The 15,902-nt window shown below is 36.9% G+C and overlaps 1 long non-coding RNA gene across 2 annotated transcripts in view; it reads right to left on the bottom strand.

Annotated features, from left to right (window-relative positions):
- Positions 1–5,319: 5,319 nt before the first annotated feature.
- Positions 5,320–15,902, bottom strand: part of LOC105717946 (uncharacterized) — a 268,071-nt gene continuing 257,488 nt past the window's right edge. The window contains exons 2-4 of one of the 2 annotated variants that reach the window (XR_001107628.2): positions 7,598–7,674; positions 7,290–7,389; positions 5,320–5,555 (exon numbers count right to left, since the gene is read on the bottom strand). This is a non-coding gene — a long non-coding RNA (uncharacterized LOC105717946). The remainder of the gene's footprint in view (positions 5,556–7,289; positions 7,390–7,597; positions 7,675–15,902) is intronic. The other variant, XR_001107629.2, reaches the window with a different exon arrangement.

Raw genomic sequence — 15,902 nt, 5'->3', positions numbered from 1 at the left:
AGGACTCATTAATGGATGACTGCTTTATATCTGACTTTCAAGTTCGTATTGTCTGGAATTACCAATGCTTCAGGTGAGATTCCCCATCACACTCTCTTAGGTGGCTTGCTGGAAGGGAATTTGGAATGGCCCAAAAATTGATTACATCCTCTCTCCTGTTTCTTTTATACTCCTAAATGGAAGTTTTTGTACCTTTGGATCTGTTTGTCTGTCTGGAGCTCTCCCAGAAGGGAAAAGAGGAGATTAACCAACAAAGAGCTGTAGCTCCAGGGTCTTCCCTTACAAACCCACAGGATTTTGCCATTTCTCTGGTTTTGAGAGGTGAAAGGGTAAGCAGACAGCCATCCTGTGCCCAGTAGTAAATCCTGTTTCCATTGGGCCCTTCTCTTCTGACTGCAATTTGCACCTTACCCAGGTGTGAAAACCTTTCCTGGGGCAAGGAAGATGCAAGCCCCTCTGTCAGCAGCAGGTTGAAGCCACTCTCCTCCTTGTTACTGAGGAAGTGAGTCTCTATCTCGGCCTCTGATTTTCCTCAGACACTTGAACTATTCATACTCTATTAGACACATATGAAGGAAGGAAATTGGACTTTCTCAGGTTTCAGATGTATCAGCAGGGATGTATGACTGAAAATTAATTCCCTGACACAGACTGATGAAGCCAGCGGTTTCCTGAAATACTGGGATACATTTTATATTCTTTATAACACATGATCTCAATGTTACGTGTCTTCCCTGGTTCAAAATGCTGATGTTTTGACAATGGGACATAGAATCTTCCATTTTTATAAACAACTTTCTTGTTAATTAGTTAAAATGTCAAGAAATTGGTCAGTTTGTACAGTAATGAAAAGACTCTAATAAAAATCTACATGTCTTCTAATGAGTGTAGAATGTCATTTAGATATAAAGTACCAGATGAACTAATGTACTTTTAGATCTGGAGTTTGGCAATAACTAAAAACAAAAAATATCTTCTCTTATTGTTTTTTTTTAATCCCCAAATCTGCTTTTTTTAATCCCCAAATCTGCTTTTTTTCCACATGATTTTTTTTGTCTCTTCTTGTAGCAGTACTATTCCTTGCCATTACAGCGCGACTTAGACATGTTAGACTTAGACGTGTTTCTTACCTTTTTCGAGTCTCAGGTTTCCTTAACTATACAGTACTCATAATCAAAGTGTTTGTGTTATAGGATTGTTTTGAGGATTAATTAGCAGTTTAAGCACTGCTAATCATACAAGCTCACTCGTGAGGTATTGGTAAATATCATTCTTAAACCAACTTTATTTTTACATATGGTATTGTTTTCATTTGATGTTTATTCATTTTAATTTACTATCTCCTTAAGTCTCATATGCAATCTCTGGAGGTTACATTTTAAATGTCGCTTATTATCCGTGGCTTCTAGAGCAAGTTCCTTTATTTTTCTGATCCCTTGTCTACTCACTTGAAGAAAAGTACCAACTGCTTTAACTCACATGGTTGTGCTGGTGTAACAAATGCCTGATGTATGTGAAAGAACTTAAAAACCTAGGAAATGTCATGCAAATTTGTAAGACTTGTTATTACTATGTGATTGTACTAACCCATACAGAACTTTGTAACAGAAGAATCATCTAATCAAGATGATTAAAATCTATAACAAGGATAACATCCAGAGGAGGCTCAATATATTGACTAAAAGATAAGACTGAAGGATTTAAAGAGAGTTGACAGGACTCTCTTGACTGTATATTGAAGCCAAATAATTAGGATCTCTCTGCTATGAACACCTGATATCAGAGAACACTTCTAGAAACCAAGAAATATATTAAACAGAAAAAAGGAGAAACAAATATTCAGTAAGACACAGAAATTACAGACATCCTGGAAACAAATCCAAAAACATATTCTTTTCAGCTCCAGTAACAGCCCATCCAGAAATTAAAAGCAGCAGTCCTTTGTGTACTTTAAAATACTGAATAATATTGGAGTTGTAAGTCTTGTGGTCCTCTATCAACCAACTCCCTGAATCTCCCTGGGTTTTAAACAAATTGCTTTGTAGAGTAAGTACTGAAAGAGCTTTGTGTAGACCAGTCAGTCTTACTAAGAACACATGAAGGAACTCATTGCACCCCCAGTGAATGGCTTTTCAGAACTCAGTTTTGGGTGTGTATGTGCATCTGTACGTGTTTCCTTTTGGTGAACCAGAGACAGCATAACTAGTGGCTAGTATTTCTGGAAGCAATTATCTCCGCATTTTAATTTCTTTTGTTAAAAATAAAATCTAGAATAGCAGTTAAATAAAGCAGCCTGTGGTTTCTGGAAAGATGAAAGGTGACTTATATTGGGCTTATTGGTGGATGGGATCAGGAAAGAAACCATGCATTAGATAGTGCCAATGATAAAGAAGGGAGGAGGCTACTGATATGATACCATTCAGCTGACTTCATGGTGCATTACTTCTGGGTTGGAAGAATTATTAGGAGAGCCAATAATGAAGGAGGGTGGGTGGTTGTAGTGGAATTATGAGGAAAAGCTCGTCTTTTGAAATATTTTCAGAAGATATGGTACTTATTCAGTAGAATGTGAAGACTTGCAGTGCAATACTTACCAAAGACTTTCAGAATCCAAGACTCTGTCAGTCTTGAAAATGCATTTGCCTTGAGCTTTGAGTATGCTGGCGATGGGGAGTTAAGTATCCCCCATCTTTTGTAGGAAAGAGCCATTTCAAAGTTCTCAAAAGAACATATAGGCAGCTTTTTGAGTGTTATCCTTCTTCTCTGCTTAGCTTGTTAATATGAAAATAGATTTAGAAAACAATATTTGTTTTTTACTATATTGAAATATCAAATAAACTTTCTTGAGCTCATCCATCTCTGTTTTGTGCTAGGCATTGTGGCACTATTTTTGGAGACATATACTACAATAATGGAAGAATGAATTTCACATCTTGAGCTTGAGGAATTAATATTAAGATGTTTGCATGTATTATATAAATAAAAGGGAATGCCACATTATTTAGTATAGATGTGCACTGTAAATTAAGTGCTAGTAATACTTAGTGTGAGCTATTTAAGGGGTAGCCTGACAGGGGAGATTTTAATCTAGTAAATATGTATCAAATATCTTTCCTTATCTCTTTTTGATGACTTAGAACATAGAGATAAGTCAGTTACAGTCTTTGTTCTCTGGTTTCTTAAAAATCTTTAAGGAAGTATTGCCAAAGAGGACAATGAACATGAAAGTATAGGTTAGTAGTCAGTCTGTTCTTTTTAAATGGGAAGATTGGAAATGAGTTAAAGTTAACTCTATTCTGGAAACAGCCTGCCTGCTACATTTTAACCCTAGTGCCATTGCTTTCCTAAATGAAAGCCCAAATTGCCCATCACTTCTATATAATTTGATATTGAAAGTTGGGAAATAGCTAGGCTGAGTTAGCTTGATCTGATAACTCACTTGGTTTTCTCTCCAAGGCTCTAAAGCCTTTTTGAGATTTCATTCCCATTGATAAAGACATTCTGAAGTGAAGCTTTTTCTATCCTCTATTATGCAACAGACCTTTTGTTCACAAAGAGTAAGAATTGGAAAGAAAGAGTTTAGAAATCTTACTGTTGTGGAAACTAAGACCTCCTGTTACTCTTCATTTTCTTCTATTTGACATGCCCACAAAGTGCTATTATTAGTGCTGTTTCTCAGAGAAGTAAGAAATCATGCTTGGTTGGTGTATCAGCAAAGGCCTCATGAAATGATTGGAATTTGAAAAGAAGTCTAAATGCAGATTAAGATTTTAGTGGTGGTGATAGTGGAGACAGAGGACATTCCATTTGCAGTGGAGAATATGAGTAGAGGTATAAATATAAAACAGTGTGGGACATGACAATGGCAATGTGTAGTTATAATTTGTGAGAACTAAACGTACATTGATGTGAAACTATTAGGTAAATTCTGGATTGTAGGTGTCAATGACATTTTGGAAACTGTTAAATGCAAAGATCTACATTTCCAGTAGACAGTGAGAAGGTCATGGAATGTTTGATTGGAATGTTGTTGAAGTTTATCTTAGCAAAATGTATATGGCTGACCACCTGTGAAATTATTTGGAATAAGGCAAGCAAATAATGGGCTATGAAAATAGCCAAGGCAAAATATCTGAGTCTGAATTAATTAAATGACAATTGTCATGAAGAAGCAATGAGCACAGAAGACCAATATTGTGAAGGGAGAATTCTGATTGACTTCACATATATGACTTGGAATAGAGTGAGTGGCTCTGATGAATGAGAGGGGAAATGGGAAGGTGAATGAAGATGACTCCAAGAGTAGGTGTCTGGTTGATTAGGAACATGACAGTACCATTGCTGGCAACTGGATAATCAGAAGAAGTGGGTTGTTCCAGATGAGGAATGCATAGCCACTGGAGGTTTTGATGTTTTAGACTCAGGTGTGTATATATTTGCAAAGCTATATTTTAGAATGATGAATCTGCTGGGAATAAGAGGGTGGCTTCAGGGGGATAAATCCTTTGAGCAGCAGGTGGTTGGTCATTGTTAAAAGTGTTTGAGACCAGGCTGGCCAACATAGTGAAACCCTGTTTCTACTAAAAATACAAAAACAATAGCCAGGTGTGGTGGTGCACGCCTGTAATCTCAGCTACTCAGGAGGCTGAGGCAGGAGAATCACTGGACTCTGGAGGTGGGGGTTGCAGTGAGCCAAGATCGTGCCATTGCACTCCAGCTTTGGTGACAGAGCAACACTCTGTCTCAAAAAAAAAAAAACCTTCCAAAGGATAATTCCCAAATGGCAGGATACATAGTTAAGAAATAGTGAAGCATTAAAGCATCACTGTGAATAATGCTGACTTGTGATTGTATAACTAAAAGGACTTGTGTCTAGAAAATGGTCATGCATATATATTTTTTTAAGAACAATTTTTGGAAGCATAGCACCTACATAATTTAAATATAGAAGTCAGTTTTGACCAAAAAAAAAAAAAAAAAGCAGTCTTTACTAATTCTTCTGGGAGGCACGCACACATCCACAGGCAAGGAGGGGAGAACTCCATGTATTTCCATTGAGGGCCCCCCATAGTCAAAGGATTAAGACAAGAAAGACACATATTGATAAAGAAATTTTAATAACTGGAAGAAAAGGATAACACTTTTCAGCTTACAGAACTTGAGTACAATTACCTGACATCTATTTTTAAGAAAGAGAAGGAAATTTAATTGAATGCACAGTTAGACATCTATCAAAATGAATTTTCTTTAAAAACCTCATATAACAATATCCCATTTCTCTCTCAGCATAATGATTTCTTACCAACAAAGCCTGTCAGTGTTTCCTAGAAGCAATATTGAAGTGACTTCTTGCTGGAAATTCAGCAAATGAACTTTTTTTGCTCCCAGAATCTCTCTCCTCATTAGGCTAGTTAGAAATGCGCCCGGGGCTCCCAGCCCGTCTTCTCTCTGACGGATGCTAAGTGTAGAGAAGCTAATGGACACTTTAACTGTTAGGGGGCTTTCGATTCAATCCCTTGCAGCCTGGCAGCTCACTCCAAGTCCTTTCAGAAGAGCTGCAATCATATGCACAAATATGATGGTTAAATATGGGCCAGAAGGAAAATCACATTTTTTTCATGATAAGGGAGATACTTGTTAAAAATGGGAAATAATCTGTGAAGGTATTTGATGGGCTGGGACTTTCACACCTTCAAGAGCCCCCCCCCCCCCCGCTACCCCCACACTGAACTGTCCCTATAGCAATTTGCTCCTTGCAGGGAACAAATGGGGAAGGAATGCCTTTTACCATTTCTAGGTGTGCTGTTACAGCCTCCTCCTATTGGCAATCATATAATATAAATGTTCTCTAAGTTACCATCTAATAGCAATTACTAATAGAATATAACAGGTTTACAATATTTTGAATTTGAAATTTAAAAAACTGATGAGTATCTTGTAAATGTGAAACATGTTTTATGTAAACATATAGTATCTGAGAATAGGTTTAATTAACCCATTCCAATTACATTAACTTTCTTAGATTTTCCCTTTCCCTCCTTTGTACTCTTTCTCTCCTAATATCAGCACCAATAAATTGGTCAGTGATTGTTCTCTCATTGTCTATGCCCCATATTTTTCTCCATCTAGTCGGAAGGTTTTAAAATGATCATTTCTTTTGTTTCCACTTCTCAGTTCTCCTCCAACAAGCCTGGCCACGAAGCTCTGACTTTACAATTCATAATTGTGTTCTTAATGTACAGGTTAAATTTGGTTTGGGGAAACATGGGCCTGGTGTTTTAGATCGTTTAGATTCAATAATCCACAAATGTCTAGACATTCAAATAAGGTCAGAATAAAAATCTATTCTTTGAAATGTATTTAGCAATTCCAGACATCGATTTGGAGAAATGTGTCTTCCACAGGCAAATGAAAGAGAAATCTCTTCTGGTTCTAAATATGAATCAAAGTGGCAAGACCCAGACCATCTTATCTATTTAAATGGAAGATCATTCTGAAAGGTATAAAGATGCTCCTGCAAATCTGTCTGGTGCCAAAGCATCAAGGCACAATTTATCCCAAATGACTGCCATTGCTGTGAGACAAGAGCTGAATGTAAAGAGGCACTGGAGCTCACAATTCAACATTGATGGGGATGTTTTCCCCAGGATACTGCCTCATGATTTCTTCAAGTCTATTGACTCCTTTCTTCCCCCCTTGGGAAAAATAAGATGCCTATTTTGTTTGGTGGCTGCAGGACTTGGTGCGACAAGATCCAGCCCATGTGTCTCTGGTGACTGTATAAGAACCAGGGCTTTTTGAATCCATGGCGACAATGTGTTGCGGTTCTGGTAGTAGCATGTCTTACTGTTATCTCTGATGGTGTGACCTAACATAATGTGACACATACTAGAAGTGATGTGACAAAGTGAATCAGGCAGGCAATGTTGCACATGACAAATATGCCATCTCATCTGAACCCACTCCTGCTTTTAGCGGATACTAACTTAAAGGGCGTATCACTTTTGTCCATCTCCTTCAAGGTTTTTGGTGGTAAGGCCATGTAAAGGCCACATCTGCTATGGATGTAGAAGTAAGCAGTATCGGGTAGTAACAAAAGGCGAAGTTTGAGATGTTATGTGCCCAAGAAATCAGTTGGAGGAGGTGTAATTAGGTGGCGAGAGTGAGGATAAGCGATCTATCCGCTCTACCACTTGGTCTCGGGGACTGACAGCTACAGCAAAGCAGTTAAGTTGTGCTTCAGTAAGATCAAGTGGGAAGGACACGACTGAGAAAACCTTAATCTGTACTTTTAATATTTCACTGCAGAGAACTTCACAATTTGGTTCAAGTTCATTTCCTTGTTCAACTATTATAGTTCACGCCTTCATTATCTCCATCAGCCAGGATCTGGTCAAACATACAGAAACCACTTTAAGAATTTCAAACAGAAAATTTGGTACAGAAATAAATCTAAAAGTTGTTAGAAAGGGTTACAGGAAACACTAGGAAATGGTGGTACGATCCAGAGATAAGAAAGTGGAGGACGCATCTAACAACCTTCTTTTAGGACTAGGGAAGCAAAAGAGAGAAAAGAGAATTAAGGCATCAACCCTACCTACAAATGCTTTTTGAGCCTCAGCTTTTCCATCCTTTATTGGCTACTTCTGCTGATGGGAACTAATCAGAATCCAACTGGAAAAGAGTCCAAAGAATGTCATTTTTAGTTTTTCAACACCTTCAACACAGAACACAGAACAATGCGTAGGAATGGCGTTCAGTACAGACAGACAATATTTGTCATATTATGGTTTAGTTATTTTAATGAAAGGTGAACAAGGCAAGGATATATTTGTATGTGTATGATGTATATATACATAGACATGTATATGCATGTACACAGATAACTACAACACCTAGTGATAATGTGCTAGACTTAAGTGTCAGGTCAGTGTGTGTTTATTCCTAGCTCTCTTTGTATGCCTGGGACTGAACAATAACACCTGCTATGTATTCTTATTAGTAGGATGCAGAGGATGCAACATATTCTAAAGATATGGCATATTTAGCTACAGTGCACATTAAATGCTTTAAAATGGTTTATACTTTAATCTCATTTGACAAAGGTTTTGCAAATATTAGCACTATAGTTCTTCTAACTTTGGAATGGATTTAAAATACTGTGTGAGAAATGATATTTTGCTACTTACTGTCTCTTCAATTGTGGCACAATAAATACTTGATATTTAAATTAATGGTTGACCCTAATACCCAGGGAAGAGAGTCACACACATTTACTATGTTATTAGAAATAATAAAAAAAAACCCCACAGTGTCCTTTTCAGAGAAGCATAGAGTAGGAGAAAAACAGATTGTAAAAAATTAAATAATTTACAATGTGATTCTTAAAAGGAATTTTCTACAACTTGTTTTTTCATGGCACAGAAATGCCTCGCTGTATTGATCATCACTGAGAAGTGAGGTGTTCTACTTAACTGTTTTTTTATATAAGCGAAGACTACCTTTTTAATTTATTTTTAATTATTTCAATATTTTAAGAGTAACATTTATTGTTTTCCTGCATATAAAATTAACATACAAGAGAGGAACTGGATCAAGATTGCAAACTGAGCCCATTTTTTTTCTTGCTATCTCTGGACTAAAAGTTGACTGAAATTACAGAAATAATACTTTTAATATAAATAATAGAAAGTAAGAAAGGGTCTCTTAGGAAATTCTGGAAGAGAGAGAGTAGTTGGGATAAATTTTTGGAGGGATCAAAATATAGAAAATTGCCAAATACCAGCAATAAGAACACTCTTGTGAGATAAAATTGAGAAAATCCAAGCTTTACGACAAATTCAAAACCACTAGAGGCCTGTAGTATAATCAAATTACTGAACTTGGATAAACTGGGCAATATGGATGCCTTCAGCTCTCCTAAAGATGAGATTTTGCTTATCGTGTGTATGTGTGTGTGTGTGTTTGCACATGTATGTGTTTTAGTTTTTCATTAGTTTTTTATTATACTTTAAGTTCTGGAGTACATGTGCAGAATGTGCAGGTTTGTTACATAGGTATACATGTGCCATGGTGGTTTGCTGCATCCACCACCCTGTCATCTACATCAGGTATTTCTCCTAATGCTATCCCTCCCATAGCCCCCCACCCCCTTGCTATCCCCCTACTAGCCCCAACCCCCCAACAGGCCCCAGTATATGATGTTCCCCTCCCTGTGTCCATGTGTTCTCATTGTTCACCACCTACTTATGAGTGAGAACATGCAGTGTTTGGTTTTCTGTTCTGTGTCAGTTTGCTGAGAATGATGGTTTCCAGCTTCATCCATGCCCCTGCAAAGGATGTGAACTCATCCTTTTTTATGGCTGCATAGTATTCCATGGTGTATATGTGCCACATTTTCTTTATCTAGTCTATCATTGATGGGCATTTGGGTTGGTTCCAAGTCTTTGCTATTGTGAACAGTGCCATAGCAAACATACCTGTACATGTGTCCTTATAATAGGATGATTTATACTCCTTTGGGTATATACCCAGTAATGGGATTGCTGGGTCAAATGGTATTTCCAGATATATATCCTTGAGGAACCCTTACACTGTCTTCCACAATGGTTGACTAATTTACACTCCTACCAATATTGTAAAGGCATTCTTATTTCTCCACATCCTCTCCAGCATCTGTTGTCTCCTGATTTTTTTAATGGTCACCATTCTAACAGGCATGAGATGGTATCTCACTATGGTTTTGATTTGCATTTCTCTAATGACCAGTGATGATGAGCTTTTTTTCATATGTTTGTTGGCTGCATAAATGTATTCTTTTGAGAAGTGTCTTGTTCATATCCTTTGCCCACTTTTTGATGGGGTAGTTTGTTCTTTCTTGTAAATTTGTTTAAGTTCTTTGTAGATTCTGGATAGTAGCCTTTTGTCAAATGAGTAGATTACAAACATTTTCTCCCCTTCTGTAGGTTGCCTGTTCACTCTGATGATAGTTTCTAGTGCTATGCAGAAGCTCTTTAGTTTAATTAGATCCCATTTGTCTGTTTAGGCTTTTGTTGGCATTGCTTTTGGTATTTTAGTCATGAAGTCCTTGCCCATGCCTATGTCCTGAATGATATTGCCTAGGTTTTCTTCTATGGTTTTTATGGTGTTATGTCTTATGTTTAAATCTTTAATCCATGTGGAGTTAATTTTTGTATAAGGTGTAAGGAAGAGGGATCCAGTTTCAGTTTTCGCATATGGCTAGCTAGTTTTCCCAATACCATTTATTTAATAGAGAATCCTTCCCCTATTGCTTGTTTTAGTCAGATTTGTCGAAGATCAGATGTTTGTAGATGTGTGGCATTATTTCTGAGGCCTCTGTTCTGTTCCATTGGGCTATATCTCTGTTTTTCTCTGTTTTGGTACCAGTACCATGCTGTTTTGATTACTGTAGGCTCGTTTGAAGTCAGGTAGCTAATGCCACCAGCTTTGTTTTGTTTTGTTTTGTTTTCTTTTCCTTAGGATTATCTTGGCTATGTGGGCTCTTTTTTGCTTCCATACAAAGTTTAAGGTGTTTTTTTCCAGTTCTGTGACAAATGTCAATGGTAACTTGATAAGTATAGCATTGACTCTACAAATTATTTTGGACAGTATGGCCATTTTCATGATATTGATTCTTCCTAACCATGAGCATGGAATGTTTTTCCATCTGTGTCCTCTCTTATTTCCTTGAGCAGTGGTTTGTAGTTCTCCTTGAAGAGGTCCTTCACATCCCCTGTTAGTTGTATTCCTAGGTATTTAATTTTCTTTGTAGCAATTGTGAATGGGGGTTCACTCATGATTTGACTCTCTGTTTGTCTGTTACTTGTTTATAGGAATGGTTGTGATTTTTGCACATTGATTTTGTATCCTGAGACTTTGCTGAAGTTGCTTATCAGCTTAAGGAGACTTTGAGAAGCTAACCTGATGTTAAGATTTCTTCTGCTTCCTAGTAAGGATTTTTAAAACCAGATTATCCTTTAGAATCTGAGCATAATTTTATGTTGTCCAACATTTTCTTAGGTATTTATTTTTAAATGTAGTCATTTAACTGAAAGAAGTCAATCTGTGGTTAATATTTGGCAGTACATGGTTAAGTAGGGACATGGATCTGACTCAGTCTTTTTACGTTGTCCAGCTTCTAAGGTCACTGGCTGGAGGGTCAGTGCATAGGCATAATGGTTTAGCAAATTTCCCGTGTCTTATAATCCTGATTGAAACTGTTCTATCTGGTTCTGTTTGTATGCTTTAACAAAAAAAATTTAGTGTATGTAAGTAAACCATAGGAATATGTATTTAGTAGTCCTTTTCTAGAAGAAACATGTCAATATCTAAAATCAATAGAATTTCATCACTTTTACAAGTCAAATTAAGGGCCACCGCCTAGCCATTTCAGCCATTTGCTGTGATTTTACTTGGAATTTATATCTTAGAATAAATGTATAAGGTGCCGTTCATGTTAGAGGGTAGGAGGAAAAGGTTTTCAGGAAGGAAATGGCCCTCAAAACTTCAGAAATTATTACCATGTAGTAAGGGATTTCTGGGGGTAAAAATACAGAGTTTGATTACCTGCCAGCTTGTTTACAAATGAATCATCACAATGAAGATGAGTGAAAATATCCACCCTTTTTCTGTCTAGATGAATTCTTCTTTCCCAGGATCACAATCATGCTTTAAAAGTTTAAATTTCATCCTAAATTTTTAACAATAATTTCTTAAATTCAAAATAGTTGAAACCCAGCATCCCTTGTGCATCTTCACATTTATGTCAGTCAAATAGTGCTATATAATCACCTTCTTAATTCTTAAGTTCAAGGTAGATATTATCTTCATTTGGAAGATAAAGAGTTTTTTCCCCACAGAGCAATGTCACAATTTTAAGGAATTTGCCAGTAATCACATAGCATGAAAAGTGGTAGAACTAGAATTTAATTCAAGCCTCAATGTTTCTAAAAACCATGCTCTTTATTTCTCTTTTAAAATTTATTTTCACCATAGTATATAATCATTAATAATATGTGATTTAAACTAGGGCCTAAAAGGTGGATATTTTAATACCCAGAATGATAATGGTAAGGACATCGAAGGAGGAGAACAGGCAGAGATAAATCAGAAGCAAGAACTGACATGGCAATCAGGAAGACCTACATTTTTGGCATGTAGAAAATATGTATAGCAGTAGTACAAATAAGACAAAGACGGTAAAGCTATTGCACCCCAAGCTACTGCACCCCACATTGAGGTATCTGTAAGAGCTTCTGTAGGACTGGAGTGTCACTAAAGTTGACTCATTTTTGTAATCTAGTCATATATGCCATATCTTGTAAGGGAAGAGACTATAAAAATGATAAGGCAAGTTAAGAGCACTTTGTGGTTGGTGGTAAGTCACATATGGAATAAAATTGTTTTATTTAAGGAAATTTTAAAAGAAATAATTAAATACAGCATGATGATTTGTATGCTGCTGGCTTAAAAAATGTTTATCACCTTTACCTAGGTAAGAAGTTGATAGGCTCTTAGTTTTTATGTGTTTTTTTTTTTTTTTTTGTTATACTTTAAGCTCTAGGGTACATGTGCAGAACATACAAGTTTGTTACAAAGGTATATACATGTCATAGTGGTTTGCTGCATCCATCACCCCATCATCTACATTAGGTATTTTTCCTGATTCTATCCCTCCCTAAACCCCACCCCCTACTCTCCCTCCCCTAGCCCTCCCACCCGCCAACAGGCCACAGTGTGTGATGTTGCCCTCCCTGTGTCCATATGTTCTCATTGTTCAACACCCACTTATGAGTGAGAACATATAGTGTTTGGTTTCCTGTTCTCGTGTCAGTTTGCTGAGAATGATGGTTTCCAGCTTTATCCATGTCCCTGCATAGGACATGAACTCATCCATATTTATGGCTGCATAGTATTCCACAGTGTATATGTGTCACATTTTCTTTATCCAGTCTATCATTGATGGGCATTTGGCTTGGTTCCAAGTCTTTGCTATCGTGAACATACCTGTGCATGTGTCTTTATAATAGAATGATTTACAATCCTTTGGACATATACCCAGTAATTGTATTGCTGGGTCAAATGGTATTTCTAGTTCTAGATCCTTGAGTAATCACCACATTATCATCCACAGTGGTTGAACTAATTTATACTCCAGTGTAAAAGTGTTCCTATTTCTCCACAGCCTCTCCAGCATCCATTGTCTCCTGATTTTTTAATGATCACCATTCTAACCGGCGTTTGATTTGCATTTCTCTAACTACCAGTGATGATGAGCTTTTTTTCATATGTTTGTTGGCTGCATAAATGCCTTCTTTTGAGAAGTGTCTTGTTCATATCCTTTCCTCATTTTTTAATGGGGTTGTTTTTTTCTTATAAATTTGTTAGAGTTCTTTGTAGATTCTGGATATTAGCCTTTTGTCAGATGGGTAGATTACCAACATTTTCTCCAATGCTATAGGTTGCCTGTTCACTCTGATGATAGTTTCTAGTGCTATACAGAAGCTCTTTAGTTTAATCAGATCCCATTTGTCTATTTTGGCTTTTGTTGTCATTGCTTTTGGTATTTTAGTAAAGAAGTCCTTATCCATGCCTATGTCCTGAATGGTATTGCCTAGGTTTTCTTCTAGGGTTTTTATGGTGTTATGTCTTATGTTTAAATCTTTAATCCATGTGGCATTAATTTTTGTATAAGGTGTAGGGAAGGGATCCAGTTTCAGTTTTCGCATATGGCTAGCCAGTTTTCCCAACACCATTTTTAAATAGGAAATCCTTTCCCCATTGCTTGTTTTTGTCAGGCTTGTCAAAGATCAGATGGTTGTAGATATGTGGAGTTATTTCTGAGGCCGCTGTTTTGTTCCATTGGTCTATATCTGTGTTTTGGTACCAGTACCATGCTGTTTTGATTACTGTAGCCTTGTAGTACAGTTTGAAGTCAGGTAGCACGAAGCCTCCAGCTTTGTTTTTCTTTTTATAATTTTTTTTTTTTTTTTTTTGCTTAGGATTATCTTGGCTATGTGGGCTCTTTTTTGGTTCCATATTAAGTTTAAGGTGCTTTTTCCTTAGTTTTAAAGTAAAAAGAAATATTTAATTTTAGAAAGTGCTGAGAATGGGGATATTAAAAGTCACCCAGGAGATGATATTCAATAAACAATGTGGATTAGATCCATCACATGGTAGAGGACTGAATTTTAGAGCATTCCAAATAGAGGTGGTGATTGTTTTGAGTACATAGGAATTGTTCAAATATTAATTAAAGTGCATTGAATTGCACAGAACAAAATTCAATTTAACAGGGGCATCAAGTACAACAGAGAAGAAGTAAACAATTAGAAGGACACAAAGATAGTTAAGTTGCAGAAGTATAGGAGGAGCAAGAAGTAGTCACATGGGACAAAGCAGAGCAATGTCTAAAAGGAAGTCTCTGGAAATGGTCACACAATGGTCAGTATGAGATCTAGAGCTCAAGGAATTCTGAAATATGTGAGTGGTAAAAAAGTAGAGTCAATTAATTATATGGATTTGAGAAAGGCATGAAATAGCATAATCTTGCATTAATAATGTTTATTCAACATATACTCTAAGAAATACAACAAATATAATAGTAAAATGTCTTTAATGGGTATAGTTATTTGCAGCTTGCATGGCAGGGAACTGGGCCAGGTGCTAAGGTAATAATGAAATGGATCCAATATAGTAGGGGTTCCCAACCCCAGAGCCACAGATTAGTATGGGTTTGTGGCCTGTTAAAAACTGGGCCACACTGCAGGAGGTGAGCAAGTATTACTACCTGCCTGAGCTCTGCCTCCTGTCAGAGCAGCTGCAGCATTAGAATCTCATATGAACGGGAACCCTATTGTGAATGCACATGTGAGGGATCTAGGTTGCAAGCTCCTTCTAAGAATCTAATGCCTGGGGATCTGAGGTGGAACAGTTTCATCCTGAAACCATCCACTGCCACCTCCCTGCCATACTCCCAGTCAGTCCATGGAAAAATTGTCTTCTGTGAGACAGTTCTCTGGTGCCAAAAAGGTTGGAGACTGCTGCAATATAGAATATATTCTTGAGGAGCTCCCATTTTTATATGAAAGAATAAACAGGTACACAAGTAGAAAAATGAAAACTGCCCTCAGAGAAGCCAACAATTTGGCTTTTCCCCAAAGACATTCCCATACTAGTGACATCTAGTGCTGCCTCATTAATTCCTGATGAATGAGACCACCAGATACATTCTTTCTTTATTCACTGGACTAATAAGCACTATGAGCTCAGGGACTGTATCTGCGTTGTTCCTGCTGCTTGCGCAGTTCCTAAAACAGAATCTGGAACAAAGATTGCTTAATAAAACACTTAAAAAAAATGAAGTAATGGATGGACGGATGGATGAATGCATGAAGAGATGGAAGGAGGGATGGATGAATTAGTAAAAGAATGGACCCCTAACCATTGTTCAGATGAAATACTGCTTTACATGACCGTCTTTATTTTTCCAGTTGTATTTACCAGTCTATCTATTTCTCCTACTATGTCGACCCTTGGAAAAAATAAAAAAAACTAATACTGTACTCAGCTGTCCTGTTTGAAATCTGCCACATTGTATCTCTCAACCTTGTGTTCTTAATTTGTTCCTTTAACATCATAGTAGCAGCCCAGGTAACTTACAAATACAATAAAAGATACTGTTAGATTTTTTTGAAAGATAGAAAAATGCAATTTTCTTCACGTTCTCAAAATGATATAGCTTTTGAAAATATTAGACTTTTTACCAACTTCTGAATTCAGAGCTAAAGAGTTACTTTTCAATTACTTTCCACATGAACATAATGTGATTTGATATTGTCACCAAGTTCTGACAAATGGAAAATTATTTGTACTTAGTCTGA

The sequence above is a fragment of the Aotus nancymaae genome, unplaced genomic scaffold (assembly GCF_030222135.1).
Source record: "Aotus nancymaae isolate 86718 unplaced genomic scaffold, 86718_ANA_hifiasm-v0.15.2.pri h1tg000057l, whole genome shotgun sequence".
NCBI lineage: Eukaryota > Metazoa > Chordata > Mammalia > Primates > Aotidae > Aotus > Aotus nancymaae.
The sequence above is the reverse complement of the archived record's forward strand: the minus strand, read 5'-3'. Positions and strand labels throughout refer to the sequence as shown.